The sequence below is a fragment of the Lissotriton helveticus genome, chromosome 11, assembly GCF_964261635.1.
Source record: "Lissotriton helveticus chromosome 11, aLisHel1.1, whole genome shotgun sequence".
Classification (NCBI taxonomy): Eukaryota; Metazoa; Chordata; class Amphibia; order Caudata; family Salamandridae; genus Lissotriton; species Lissotriton helveticus.
The window spans coordinates 709496274-709509226 of NC_136072.1; the positions used below are offsets into that span (position 1 = coordinate 709496274).

Sequence of the window (12953 nt, forward strand, 5' to 3'; positions counted from 1 at the left end):
GGCTTTTGGACTCTTTCTGAGTACACTTAAGGGCCCGTTGCCACCGCCGTAATATAGGGAAAAGAGGGTAGAAATGCGCAGTGGTTGATTACTGCTCATCTGTGCCCTGTCACTCACTTTGAGTGATACGTGTTGCTATTTTTATTAATTGTATGAAAGCATGTGAAATAAGTGAGGGCAACAGGGCACTGCTGGTTCCTGCCCCGTCCTTATGTTACTTTATTTTTTAGGTCTCGGCCTGACGTGAGCAGCGCATGGCTCATATACAACAACAGTGACATTATACTCATGGAGCTGCGATGGCCGAGTGGTTAAGGCATTGGACTTGAAATTCAGTGGGGTTTCCCTGCGCAGGTTCGAATCCTGCTTGCAGCGTCGTACAATTTTGCATTAACACCATTTGGTTTGTTAAGGAAATGTTCACTTCTCGTTACACAATCCTCATCAAGTCACCGAGTTAAACAGCAAAAACTCAAACTAAATGTAAACATTAAGACAATTTCAACACTCAGGAAGTGTTTTAGAGAGCAGGTGGTTCGGAAGGGTTCGTAGTCTGGACCTGTCCTGCCTGATCTTGACAAGTCACGAAAAGAGTAATTTTTTTATGTAGCGTGTCTTGTTTAGGCTTTTGGACTCTTTCTGAGTACACTTAAGGGCCCGGTCCCAGCGCCGTAATATAGGGAAAAGAGGGTAGAAATGCGCAGTGATTGATTACTGCTCATCTGTGCCCTGTCACTCACTTTGAGTGATACATGTTGCTATTTTTATTAATTGTATGAAAGCAAGCGAAATAAGTGAGGGCAACAGAGCACTGCTGGTACCTGCCCCGTCCTTCCGTTACTTTATTTTTTAGGTCTCGGTCTGATGTGAGCAGCGCATGGCTCATATACGACAACAGTGACATCATGCTCATGGAGCTGCGATGGCCGAGTGGTTAAGGCGTTGGTCTCGAAATCCAATGGGGTTTCCCTGCGCAGATTCGAATCCTGCTTGCAGCGACGTGCGATTTTGCATGAACACCATTTGGTTTGTTAAGGAAATGTTCACTTCTCGTTAGTCAATCCTCATCAAGTCACAGAGTTAAACAGCAAAAAATCAAACTAAATGTAAACATTAAGACAATTTCAACACTCAGGAAGTGTTTTAGAGAGCAGGTGGTTCGGAAGGGTTCGTAGTCTGGACCTGTCCTGCCTGATCTTGACAAGTGACAAAAAGAGTAATTTTTTCATGTGGCGTGTCTTGTTTAGCTTTTGGACTCTTTCTGAGTACTCTTAAGGGCCCATTCCCAGCGCCGTAATATAGGGAAAATAGGGTAGAAATGTGCAGTGATTGATTACCGCTCATCTGTGCCCTGTCACTCACTTTGAGTGTTGCGTGTTGCTATTTTTATTAATTGTATCAAAGCATGCGAAATAAGTGAGGGCAACAGGGCACTGCTGGTACCTGCCCCGTCCTTCCGTTGCTTTATTTTGTAGGTCTCGGTCTGACTTGAGCAGCGCATGGCTCGTATACGACAACAGTGACATCATACTCATGGAGCTGCGACGGCCGAGTGGTTAAGGCGTTGGACCTGAAATCCAATGGGGTTTCCCTGCCCAGGTTCGAATCCTGCTTGCAGCATCGTGCGATATTGCATGAACACCATTTGGTTTGTTAAGGAAATGTTCACTTCTCGTTAGTCAATCCTCATCAAGTCACAGAGTTAAACAGCAAAAACTAAATGTAAACATTAAGACAATTTCAACACTCAGGAAGTTTTTAGAGAGCAGGTGGTTCGGAAGGGTTCGTAGTCTGGACCTGTCCTGCCTGATCTTGATGAGTCACAAAAATAGTAATTTTTTCATGTAGCGTGTCTTGTTTAGGCTTTTGGACTCTTTCTGAGTACTCTTAAGGGCCCATTCCCAGCGCCGTAATATAGGGAAAATAGGGTAGAAATGTGCAGTGATTGATTACCGCTCATCTGTGCCCTGTCACTCACTTTGAGTGATGCGTGTTGCTATTTTTATTAATTGTATCAAAGCATGCAAAATAAGTGAGGGCAACAGGGCACTGCTGGTACCTGCCCCGTCCTTCCGTTGCTTTATTTTGTAGGTCTCGGTCTGACTTGAGCAGCGCATGGCTCGTATACGACAACAGTGACATCATACTCATGGAGGTGCGACGGCCGAGTGGTTAAGGCGTTGGACCTGAAATCCAATGGGGTTTCCCTGTGCAGGTTTGAATCCTGTTTGCAGCATCGTGTGATTTTGCATGAACACCATTTGGTTTGTTAAGGAAATGTTCACTTCTCGTTAGTCAATCCTCATCAAGTCACAGAGTTAAACAGCAAAAACTCAAACTAAATGTAAACATTAAGACAATTTCAACACTCAGGAAGTTTTTAGAGAGCAGGTGGTTCGGAAGGGTTCGTAGTCTGGACCTGTCCTGCCTGATCTTGACGAGTCACAAAAAGAGTAATTTTTTTATGTGGCGTGTCTTGTTTAGGCTTTTGGACTCTTTCTGAGTACTCTTAAGGGCCCATTCCCAGCGCCGTAATATAGGGAAAATAGGGTAGAAATGTGCAGTGATTGATTACCGCTCATCTGTGCCCTGTCACTCACTTTGAGTGATGCGTGTTGCTATTTTTATTAATTGTATCAAAGCATGCGAAATAAGTGAGGGCAACAGGGCACTGCTGGTACCTGCCCCGTCCTTCCGTTGCTTTATTTTGTAGGTCTCGGTCTGACTTGAGCAGCACATGGCTCGTATACGACAACAGTGACGTCATACTCATGGAGCTGCGACGGCCGAGTGGTTAAGGCGTTGGACCTGAAATCCACTGGGGTTTCCCTGTGCAGGTTCGAATCCTGTTGGCAGCATCGTGCGATTTTGCATGAACACCATTTCGTTTGTTAAGGAAATGTTCACTTCTCGTTAGTCAATCCTCATCAAGTCACAGAGTTAAACAGCAAAAACTCAAACTAAATGTAAACATTAAGACAATTTCAACACTCAGGAAGTGTTTTAGAGATCAGGTGGTTCGAAAGGGTTCGTAGTCTGGACCTGTCCTGCCTGATCTTGACGAGTCACAAAAAGAGTAATTTTTTTATGTAGCGTGTCTTGTTTAGGCGTTTGGACGCTTTCTGAGTACTCTTAAGGGCCCATTCCCAGTGCCGTAATATAGGGAAAATAGGGTAGAAATGTGCAGTGATTGATTACCGCTCATCTGTGTCACTTTGAGTGATGCGTGTTGCTATTTTTATTAATTGTATGAAAGCATGCGAAATAAGTGAGGGGAGACATGGCACGACTGGTACATGCCCCGTCCTTCCGTTACTTTAAGTTTTTAGGTCTCGGCCTGACGTGAGCTGCGCATGGCTCGTATACGACAACAGTGACATCATACGCATGCAGCTGCGATGGCCGAGTGAGTAAGGTGTTGAACTTGAAATTTAATGGGGTTTCACCGCGTAGGTTCGAATCCTGCTTGCAATGTCATGATATTTTGCATTAACACCATTTAGTTTAGTTAAGTAAATGTTCACTTCTCGTTATGCAGTCCTCTTCAAGTCACAGAGTTAAACGGCAAAAACTCAAACTAGATGTAAACATTGAGACACTTTCTACACCCAGGAAGTGTTTTACAGAGCAGGTGGCTCGGAAGGGTTCGTAGTCTGGACCTGTCCTGCCTGATCTAGACAAGTCACAAAAAGAGTAATTTTTTTTATGAAGCGTGTCTAGTTTAGGCTTTTGGACTCTTTCTGAGTACACTTAAGGGCCCGGTCCCAGCGCCGTAATATAGGGAAAAGAGGGTAGAAATGCGCAGTGATTGATTACTGCTCATCTGTGCCCTGTCACTCACTTTGAGTGATACGTGTTGCTATTTTTATTAATTGTATGAAAGCAAGTGAAATAAGTGAGGGCAACAGAGCACTGCTGGTACCTGCCCCGTCCTTCCATTACTTTATTTTTTAGGTCTCGGTCTGATGTGAGCAGCGCATGGCTCATATACGACAACAGTGACATCATGCTCATGGAGCTGCGATGGCCGAGTGGTTAAGGCGTTGGACTCGAAATCCAATGGGGTTTCCCTGCGCAGGTTCGAATCCTGCTTGCAGCGATGTGTGATTTTGCATGAACACCATTTGGTTTGTTAAGGAAATGTTCACTTCTCGTTAGTCAATCCTCATCAAGTCACAGAGTTAAACAGCAAAAAATCAAACTAAATGTAAACATTAAGACAATTTCAACACTCAGGAAGTGTTTTAGAGAGCAGGTGGTTCGGAAGGGTTCGTAGTCTGGACCTGTCCTGCCTGATCTTGACAAGTGACAAAAAGAGTAATTTTTTCATGTGGCGTGTCTTGTTTAGCTTTTGGACTCTTTCTGAGTACTCTTAAGGGCCCATTCCCAGCGCCGTAATATAGGGAAAATAGGGTAGAAATGTGCAGTGATTGATTACCGCTCATCTGTGCCCTGTCGCTCACTTTGAGTGTTGCGTGTTGCTATTTTTATTAATTGTATCAAAGCATGCGAAATAAGTGAGGGCAACAGGGCACTGCTGGTACCTGCCCCGTCCTTCCGTTGCTTTATTTTGTAGGTCTCGGTCTGACTTGAGCAGCGCATGGCTCGTATACGACAACAGTGACATCATACTCATGGAGCTGCGACGGCCGAGTGGTTAAGGCGTTGGACCTGAAATCCAATGTGGTTTCCCTGCCCAGGTTCGAATCCTGCTTGTAGCATCGTGCGATATTGCATGAACACCATTGGGTTTGTTAAGGAAATGTTCACTTCTCGTTAGTCAATCCTCATCAAGTCACAGAGTTAAACAGCAAAAACTAAAACTAAATGTAAACATTAAGACAATTTCAACACTCAGGAAGTTTTTAGAGAGCAGGTGGTTCGGAAGGGTTCGTAGTCTGGACCTGTCCTGCCTGATCTTGACGAGTCACAAAAAGAGTAATTTTTTCATGTAGCGTGTCTTGTTTAGGCTTTTGGACTCTTTCTGAGTACTCTTAAGGGCCCATTCCCAGCGCCGTAATATAGGGAAAATAGGGTAGAAATGTGCAGTGATTGATTACCGCTCATCTGTGCCCTGTCACTCACTTTGAGTGATGCGTGTTGCTATTTTTATTAATTGTATCAAAGCATGCAAAATAAGTGAGGGCAACAGGGCACTGCTGGTACCTGCCCCGTCCTTCCGTTGCTTTATTTTGTAGGTCTCGGTCTGACTTGAGCAGCGCATGGCTCGTATACGACAACAGTGACATCATACTCATGGAGGTGCGACGGCCGAGTGGTTAAGGCGTTGGAACTGAAATACAATGGGGTTTCCCTGTGCAGGTTTGAATCCTGTTTGCAGCATCGTGCGATTTTGCATGAACACCATTTGGTTTGTTAAGGAAATGTTCACTTCTCGTTAGTCAATCCTCATCAAGTCACAGAGTTAAACAGCAAAAACTCAAACTAAATGTAAACATTAAGACAATTTCAACACTCAGGAAGTTTTTAGAGAGCAGGTGGTTCGGAAGGGTTCGTAGTCTGGACCTGTCCTGCCTGATCTTGACGAGTCCCAAAAAGAGTAAATTTTTTTATGTAGCGTGTCTTGTTTAGGCTTTTGGACTCTTTCTGAGTACTCTTAAGGGCCCATTCACAGCGCCGTAATATAGGGAAAAGAGGGTAGAAATGTGCAGTGATTGAGTACCGCTCATCTGTGCCCTGTCACTCACTTTGAGTGATGCGTGTTGCTATTTTTATTAATTGTATCAAAGCATGCGAAATAAGTGAGGGAGACAGGGCACTGCTGGTTTGTGCCCCGTCCTTCCGTAACTTTAATTTTTAGGTCTCGGCCTGACGTGATCAGTGCATGACTCGTATACGACAACAGTGACATCATACTCATGCAGCTGCAATGGCCGAGTGTTTAAGGTGTTGGACTTGAAATCCAACGGGGTTTCCCTGCGTAGGTTCGAATCCTGCTTGCAGCGTCATGAGATTTTGCATGAATACCATTTGGTTTAGTTAAGTAAATGTTCACTTCTTGTTATGCAATCCTCATCAAGTCACAAAGTTAAACGGCAAAAACAAAAACTAGATGTAAATATTGAGACAATTTCCACACCCAGGAAGTGTTTTAGAGAGCAGGTTACTCGGAAGGGTTCGTAGTCTGGTCCTGTCCTGCCTGATCTAGACGAGTCTCGAAAAGAGTAATTTTTTTATGTAGCGTGTCTTGTTTAGGCTTTTGGACTCTTTCTGAGTACACTTAAGGGCCCATTCCCAGCGCCGTAATACAGGGAAAAGAGAGCAGAAATGTACAGTGATTGATTACCGCTCATCTGTGCCCTTTCACTTACTTTGAGTGATGCGTGTCGCTATTTTTATTAATTGGATGAAAGCATGCGAAATAAGTGAGGGAGACAGGGCACTGCAGGTACATGCCCCGTCCTTCCGTTACTTTAAGTTTTTAGGTCTCGGCCTGACGTGAGCAGCGCATGGCTCGTATACGACAACAGTGACGTCATACACATGCAGCTGCGATGGCCGAGTGAGTAAGGTGTTGGACTTGAAATTCAATGGGGTTTCACCGCGTAGTTTCGAATCCTGCTTGCAGTGTCATGATATTTTGCATTAACACCATTTAGTTTAGTTAAGTAAATGTTCACTTCTCGTTATGCAGTCCTCTTCAAGTCACAGAGTTAAACGGCAAAAACTCAAACTAGATGTAAACATTGAGACAATTTCTACACCCAGGAAGTGTTTTACAGAGCAGGTGGCTCGGAAGGGTTCGTAGTCTGGACCTGTCCTGCCTGATCTAGACAAGTCACGAAAAGAGTAATTTTTTTTTCATGAAGCGTGTCTTGGTTAGGCTTTTGGACTCTTTCTGAGTACACTTAAGGGCCCGTTGCCACCGCCGTAATATAGGGAAAAGAGGGTAGAAATGCGCAGTGGTTGATTACTGCTCATCTGTGCCCTGTCACTCACTTTGAGTGATACGTGTTGCTATTTTTATTAATTGTATGAAAGCATGTGAAATAAGTGAGGGCAACAGGGCACTGCTGGTTCCTGCCCCGTCCTTATGTTACTTTATTTTTTAGGTCTCGGCCTGACGTGAGCAGCGCATGGCTCATATACAACAACAGTGACATCATACTCATGGAGCTGCGATGGCCGAGTGGTTAAGGCATTGGACTTGAAATTCAGTGGGGTTTCCCTGCGCAGGTTCGAATCCTGCTTGCAGCGTCGTACAATTTTGCATTAACACCATTTGGTTTGTTAAGGAAATGTTCACTTCTCGTTACACAATCCTCATCAAGTCACCGAGTTAAACAGCAAAAACTCAAACTAAATGTAAACATTAAGACAATTTCAACACTCAGGAAGTGTTTTAGAGAGCAGGTGGTTCGGAAGGGTTCGTAGTCTGGACCTGTCCTGCCTGATCTTGACAAGTCACGAAAAGAGTAATTTTTTTATGTAGCGTGTCTTGTTTAGGCTTTTGGACTCTTTCTGAGTACACTTAAGGGCCCGGTCCCAGCGCCGTAATATAGGGAAAAGAGGGTAGAAATGCGCAGTGATTGATTACTGCTCATCTGTGCCCTGTCACTCACTTTGAGTGATACATGTTGCTATTTTTATTAATTGTATGAAAGCAAGCGAAATAAGTGAGGGCAACAGAGCACTGCTGGTACCTGCCCCGTCCTTCCGTTACTTTATTTTTTAGGTCTCGGTCTGATGTGAGCAGCGCATGGCTCATATACGACAACAGTGACATCATGCTCATGGAGCTGCGATGGCCGAGTGGTTAAGGCGTTGGTCTTGAAATCCAATGGGGTTTCCCTGCGCAGATTCGAATCCTGCTTGCAGCGACGTGCGATTTTGCATGAACACCATTTGGTTTGTTAAGGAAATGTTCACTTCTCGTTAGTCAATCCTCATCAAGTCACAGAGTTAAACAGCAAAAAATCAAACTAAATGTAAACATTAAGACAATTTCAACACTCAGGAAGTGTTTTAGAGAGCAGGTGGTTCGGAAGGGTTCGTAGTCTGGACCTGTCCTGCCTGATCTTGACAAGTGACAAAAAGAGTAATTTTTTCATGTGGCGTGTCTTGTTTAGCTTTTGGACTCTTTCTGAGTACTCTTAAGGGCCCATTCCCAGCGCCGTAATATAGGGAAAATAGGGTAGAAATGTGCAGTGATTGATTACCGCTCATCTGTGCCCTGTCACTCACTTTGAGTGTTGCGTGTTGCTATTTTTATTAATTGTATCAAAGCATGCGAAATAAGTGAGGGCAACAGGGCACTGCTGGTACCTGCCCCGTCCTTCCGTTGCTTTATTTTGTAGGTCTCGGTCTGACTTGAGCAGCGCATGGCTCGTATACGACAACAGTGACATCATACTCATGGAGCTGCGACGGCCGAGTGGTTAAGGCGTTGGACCTGAAATCCAAAGGGGTTTCCCTGCCCAGGTTCAAATCCTGCTTGCAGCATCGTGTGATATTGCATGAACACCATTTGGTTTGTTAAGGAAATGTTCACTTCTCGTTAGTCAATCCTCATCAAGTCACAGAGTTAAACAGCAAAAACTAAATGTAAACATTAAGACAATTTCAACACTCAGGAAGTTTTTAGAGAGCAGGTGGTTCGGAAGGGTTCGTAGTCTGGACCTGTCCTGCCTGATCTTGATGAGTCACAATAATAGTAATTTTTTCATGTAGCGTGTCTTGTTTAGGCTTTTGGACTCTTTCTGAGTACTCTTAAGGGCCCATTCCCAGCGCCGTAATATAGGGAAAATAGGGTAGAAATGTGCAGTGATTGATTACCGCTCATCTGTGCCCTGTCACTCACTTTGAGTGATGCGTGTTGCTATTTTTATTAATTGTATCAAAGCATGCAAAATAAGTGAGGGCAACAGGGCACTGCTGGTACCTGCCCCGTCCTTCCGTTGCTTTATTTTGTAGGTCTCGGTCTGACTTGAGCAGCGCATGGCTCGTATACGACAACAGTGACATCATACTCATGGAGCTGCGACGGCCGAGTGGTTAAGGCGTTGGACCTGAAATCCAATGGGGTTTCCCTGCCCAGGTTCGAATCCTGCTTGCAGCATCGTGTGATATTGCATGAACACCATTTGGTTTGTTAAGGAAATGTTCACTTCTCGTTAGTCAATCCTCATCAAGTCACAGAGTTAAACAGCAAAAACTCAAACTAAATGTAAACATTAAGACAATTTCAACACTCAGGAAGTTTTTAGAGAGCAGGTGGTTCGGAAGGGTTCGTAGTCTGGACCTGTCCTGCCTGATCTTGACAAGTCACGAAAAGAGTAAATTTTTTTATGTAGCGTGTCTTGTTTAGGCTTTTGGACTCTTTCTGAGTACTCTTAAGGGCCCATTCACAGCGCCGTAATACAGGGAAAAGAGGGCAGAAATGTGCAGTGATTGATTACCGCTCATCTGTGCCCTTTCACTCACTTTGAGTGATGCGTGTTGCTATTTTTATTAATTGTATGAAAGCATGCAAAATAAGTGAGGGAGACAGGGCACTGCTGGTACGTGTCCCGTCCTTCCGTTACTTTAATTTTTAGGTCTCAGCCTGATGTGAGCAGCGCATGGCTCGTATACGACAACAGTGACATCATACTCTCGCAGCTGTGATGGCCGAGTGGTTAAGGCATTGGACTTGAGATCCAATTGGGTTTCCCCGCTTAGGTTCGAATCCTGCTTGCAGTGTCATGAGATTTTGCATGAACACCATTTGGTTTAGTTAATTAAATGTTCACTTCTCGTTATGCAATCCTCATCAAGTCACAGAGTTAAACGGCAAAAACGCAAACTAGATGTAAACATTGAGACAATTTCTACACCCAGGAAGTGTTTTAGAGAGCAGGTGGCTAGGAAGGGTTTGTAGTCTGGACCTGTCCTGCCTGATCTAGACAAGTCAGGAAAAGAGTAATTTTTTTTATGAAGCGTGTCTTGTTTAGGCTTTTGGACTCTTTCTGAGTACACTTAAAGGCCCGTTGCCACCGCCGTAATATAGGGAAAAGAGGGTAGAAATGCGCAGTGATTGATTACTGCTCATCTGTGCCCTGTCACTCACTTTGAGTGATACATGTTGCTATTTTTATTAATTGTATGAAAGCAAGCGAAATAAGTGAGGGCAACAGAGCACTGCTGGTACCTGCCCCGTCCTTCAGTTACTTTACTTTTTTAGGTCTCGGTCTGAGGTGAGCAGCGCATGGCTCATATACGACAACAGTGACATCATTCTCATGGAGCTGCGATGGCCGAGTGGTTAAGGCGTTGGACTTGAAATCCAATGGGGTTTACCCGCGCAGGTTCGAATCCTGCTTGCAGCGTCGTGCCATTTTGCATAAACACCATTTGGTTTGTTAAGGAAATGCACACTTCTCGTTAGTCAATCCTCATCAAGTCACAGAGTTAAACAGCAAAAATTCAAACTAAGTGTAAACAGTAAGACAATTTCAACACTCAGGAAGTGTTTTAGATAGCAGGTGGTTCGGAAGGGTTCGTAGTCTGGACCTGTCCTGCTTGATCATGACGAGTAACAAAAAGAGTAATTCTTTTATGTAACGTGTCTTCTTTAGGAATTTGGACTCTTTCTGAGTACTCTTAAGGGCCCATTCCCAGCACCGTAATATAGGGAAAAGAGGGTAGGAATGTGCAGTGATTGATTACCGCTCATCTGTGCCCTGTCACTCACTTTGAGTGATGCGTGTTGCTATTTTTATTAATTGTATGAAAGCATGTGAAATAAGTGAGGGAGACAGGGCACTGCTGGTACGTGTCCCGTCCTTCCGTTACTTTCATTTTTAGGTCTCAGCCTGATGTGAGCAGCGCATGGCTCGTATACGACAACAGTGACATCATACTCTTGCAGCTGTGATGGCCGAGTGGTTAAGGCGTTGGACTTGAGATCCAATGGGGTTTCCCCGCTTAGGTTCAAATCCTGCTTGCAGTGTCATGAGATTTTGCATGAACACCATTTGGTTTAGTTAATTAAATGTTCACTTCTCGTTATGCAATTCTCATCAAGTCACAGAGTTAAACGGCAAAAACGCAAACTAGATGTAAACATTGAGACAATTTCTACACCCAGGAAGTGTTTTAGAGAGCAGTTGGCTAGGAAGGGTTTGTAGTCTGGACCTGTCCTGCCTGATCTAGACAAGTCAGGAAAAGAGTAATTTTTTTTATGAAGCGTGTCTTGTTTAGGCTTTTGGACTCTTTCTGAGTACACTTAAGGGCCCGTTGCCACCGCCGTAATATAGGGAAAAGAGGGTAGAAATGTGCAGTGAATGATTACCGCTCATCTGTGCCCTGTCACTCACTTTGAGTGATACGTGTTGCTATTTTTATTAATTGTATGAAAGCATGCGAAATAAGTGAGGGAGACAGAGCACTGCTGGTACGTGTCCTGTCCTTCCGTTACTTTCTTTTTTAGGTCTCGTCCTGACGTGAGCAGCGCATGGTTCATATACTACAAAAGTGACATCATACTCATGGAGCTGCGATGGCCGAGTGGTTAAGGTGTTGGACTCGAAATTCAATGGGGTTTCCCTGCGCAGGTTCGAATCCTGCTTGCAGTGTTGTCCAATTTTGCATGAACACCATTTGGTTTGTTAAGGAAATGTTCACTTCTCGTTACGCAATCCTCATCAAGTCACAGAGTTAAACAGCAAAAACTCTAACTAAATGTAAACATTAAGACAATTTCAACACCCAGGAAGTGTTTTAGAGAGCAGGTGGGTAGGAAGGGTTTGTAGTCTGGACCTGTCCTGCCTGATCTAGACAAGTCAGGAAAAGAGTGATTATTTTTTTATGAAGCGTGTCTTGTTTAGGCTTTTGGACTCTTTCTGAGTACTCTTAAGGGCCCATTCCCAGCACCGTAATATAGCGAAAAGAGGGTAAGAATGTGCAGTGATTGATTACCGCTCATCTGTGCCCTGTCACTCACTTTGAGTGATGCGTGTTGCTATTTTTATTAATTGTATGAAAGCATGCGAAATAAGTGAGGGAGACAGAGCACTGCTGGTACGTGTCCCGTCCTTCCGTTACTTTAATTTTTAGGTGTCGGCCTGATGTGAGCAGCGCATGGCTCGTATACGACAACAGTGACATCATACTCACGCAGCTGCGAATGCCGAGTGGTTAAGGCGTGGACTTGAAATCCAATGGGGTTTCCTAGCTGAGGTTTGAATCCTGCTTGCAGCGTCATGAGATTTTGCATGAACCCCATTTGGTTTAGTTAAGTAAATGTTCACTTCTTGTTATGCAATCCTCATCAAGTCACAGAGTTAAACGGCAAAAACTCAAACTAGATGTAAACATTGGTTTGACGTGAGCAGCGCATGGGTCATATACGACAACAGTGACATCATTCTCATGGAGCTACGAAGGCCGAGTGGTTAAGGCGTTGGACTTGAAATCCAATGGGGTTTCCCCGCGCAGGTTCGAATCCTGCTTGCAGCGGCGTGTGATTTTGCATGAACGCCATTTGGTTTGTTAAGGAAATGCACACTTCTCGTTAGTCAATCCTCATCAAGTCACAGAGTTAAACAGCAAAAATTCAAACTAAATGTAAACATTAAGACAATTTCAACACTCAAGGAGTGTTTTAGAGAGCAGGTGGTTCGGAAGGGTTCGTAGTCTGGACCTGTCCTGCCTGATCTTGACGAGTGACAAAAAGAGTAGTTTTTTCATGTGGCGTGTCTTGTTTAGCTTTTGGACTCTTTCTGAGTACTCTTAAGGGCCCATTCCCAGCACCGTAATATGGGGAAAATAGGGTAGAAATGTGCAGTGATTGATTACCGCTCATCTGTGCCCTGTCACTCACTTTGAGTGATGCGTGTTGCTATTTTTATTAATTGTATGAAAGCATGCGAAATAAGTGAGGGAGACAGGGCACTGCTGGTACGTGTCCCGTCCTTCCGTTACTTTAATTTTTAGGTCTCAGCCTGATGTGA

General features: G+C 44.2%; 17 non-coding genes across 17 annotated transcripts; all 17 read left to right on the forward strand.

The window, feature by feature from the left end:
- Positions 1 to 293: 293 nt before the first annotated feature.
- Positions 294 to 375, forward strand: TRNAS-UGA (transfer RNA serine (anticodon UGA)). The gene has a single exon. It is a non-coding gene; the product is annotated as a tRNA-Ser (tRNA).
- Positions 376 to 916: 541 nt separating this feature from the next.
- Positions 917 to 998, forward strand: TRNAS-CGA (transfer RNA serine (anticodon CGA)). The gene has a single exon. It is a non-coding gene; the product is annotated as a tRNA-Ser (tRNA).
- A 540-nt stretch (positions 999 to 1538) lies between these two features.
- TRNAS-UGA (transfer RNA serine (anticodon UGA)) lies at positions 1539 to 1620 on the forward strand. The gene has a single exon. It is a non-coding gene; the product is annotated as a tRNA-Ser (tRNA).
- A 534-nt stretch (positions 1621 to 2154) lies between these two features.
- TRNAS-UGA (transfer RNA serine (anticodon UGA)) lies at positions 2155 to 2236 on the forward strand. The gene has a single exon. It is a non-coding gene; the product is annotated as a tRNA-Ser (tRNA).
- Positions 2237 to 2776: 540 nt separating this feature from the next.
- On the forward strand, positions 2777 to 2858 carry TRNAS-UGA (transfer RNA serine (anticodon UGA)). The gene has a single exon. It is a non-coding gene; the product is annotated as a tRNA-Ser (tRNA).
- A 1159-nt stretch (positions 2859 to 4017) lies between these two features.
- On the forward strand, positions 4018 to 4099 carry TRNAS-CGA (transfer RNA serine (anticodon CGA)). The gene has a single exon. It is a non-coding gene; the product is annotated as a tRNA-Ser (tRNA).
- Positions 4100 to 4639: 540 nt separating this feature from the next.
- Positions 4640 to 4721, forward strand: TRNAS-UGA (transfer RNA serine (anticodon UGA)). The gene has a single exon. It is a non-coding gene; the product is annotated as a tRNA-Ser (tRNA).
- Positions 4722 to 5884: 1163 nt separating this feature from the next.
- Positions 5885 to 5966, forward strand: TRNAS-UGA (transfer RNA serine (anticodon UGA)). Its single transcript has one exon. It is a non-coding gene; the product is annotated as a tRNA-Ser (tRNA).
- A 1170-nt stretch (positions 5967 to 7136) lies between these two features.
- On the forward strand, positions 7137 to 7218 carry TRNAS-UGA (transfer RNA serine (anticodon UGA)). Its single transcript has one exon. It is a non-coding gene; the product is annotated as a tRNA-Ser (tRNA).
- Positions 7219 to 7759: 541 nt separating this feature from the next.
- Positions 7760 to 7841, forward strand: TRNAS-UGA (transfer RNA serine (anticodon UGA)). The gene has a single exon. It is a non-coding gene; the product is annotated as a tRNA-Ser (tRNA).
- Positions 7842 to 8381: 540 nt separating this feature from the next.
- Positions 8382 to 8463, forward strand: TRNAS-UGA (transfer RNA serine (anticodon UGA)). The gene has a single exon. It is a non-coding gene; the product is annotated as a tRNA-Ser (tRNA).
- Positions 8464 to 8997: 534 nt separating this feature from the next.
- TRNAS-UGA (transfer RNA serine (anticodon UGA)) lies at positions 8998 to 9079 on the forward strand. The gene has a single exon. It is a non-coding gene; the product is annotated as a tRNA-Ser (tRNA).
- A 541-nt stretch (positions 9080 to 9620) lies between these two features.
- Positions 9621 to 9702, forward strand: TRNAS-UGA (transfer RNA serine (anticodon UGA)). Its single transcript has one exon. It is a non-coding gene; the product is annotated as a tRNA-Ser (tRNA).
- A 544-nt stretch (positions 9703 to 10246) lies between these two features.
- TRNAS-UGA (transfer RNA serine (anticodon UGA)) lies at positions 10247 to 10328 on the forward strand. The gene has a single exon. It is a non-coding gene; the product is annotated as a tRNA-Ser (tRNA).
- A 541-nt stretch (positions 10329 to 10869) lies between these two features.
- TRNAS-UGA (transfer RNA serine (anticodon UGA)) lies at positions 10870 to 10951 on the forward strand. Its single transcript has one exon. It is a non-coding gene; the product is annotated as a tRNA-Ser (tRNA).
- Positions 10952 to 11494: 543 nt separating this feature from the next.
- TRNAS-CGA (transfer RNA serine (anticodon CGA)) lies at positions 11495 to 11576 on the forward strand. Its single transcript has one exon. It is a non-coding gene; the product is annotated as a tRNA-Ser (tRNA).
- Positions 11577 to 12377: 801 nt separating this feature from the next.
- On the forward strand, positions 12378 to 12459 carry TRNAS-UGA (transfer RNA serine (anticodon UGA)). Its single transcript has one exon. It is a non-coding gene; the product is annotated as a tRNA-Ser (tRNA).
- Positions 12460 to 12953: the final 494 nt, after the last annotated feature.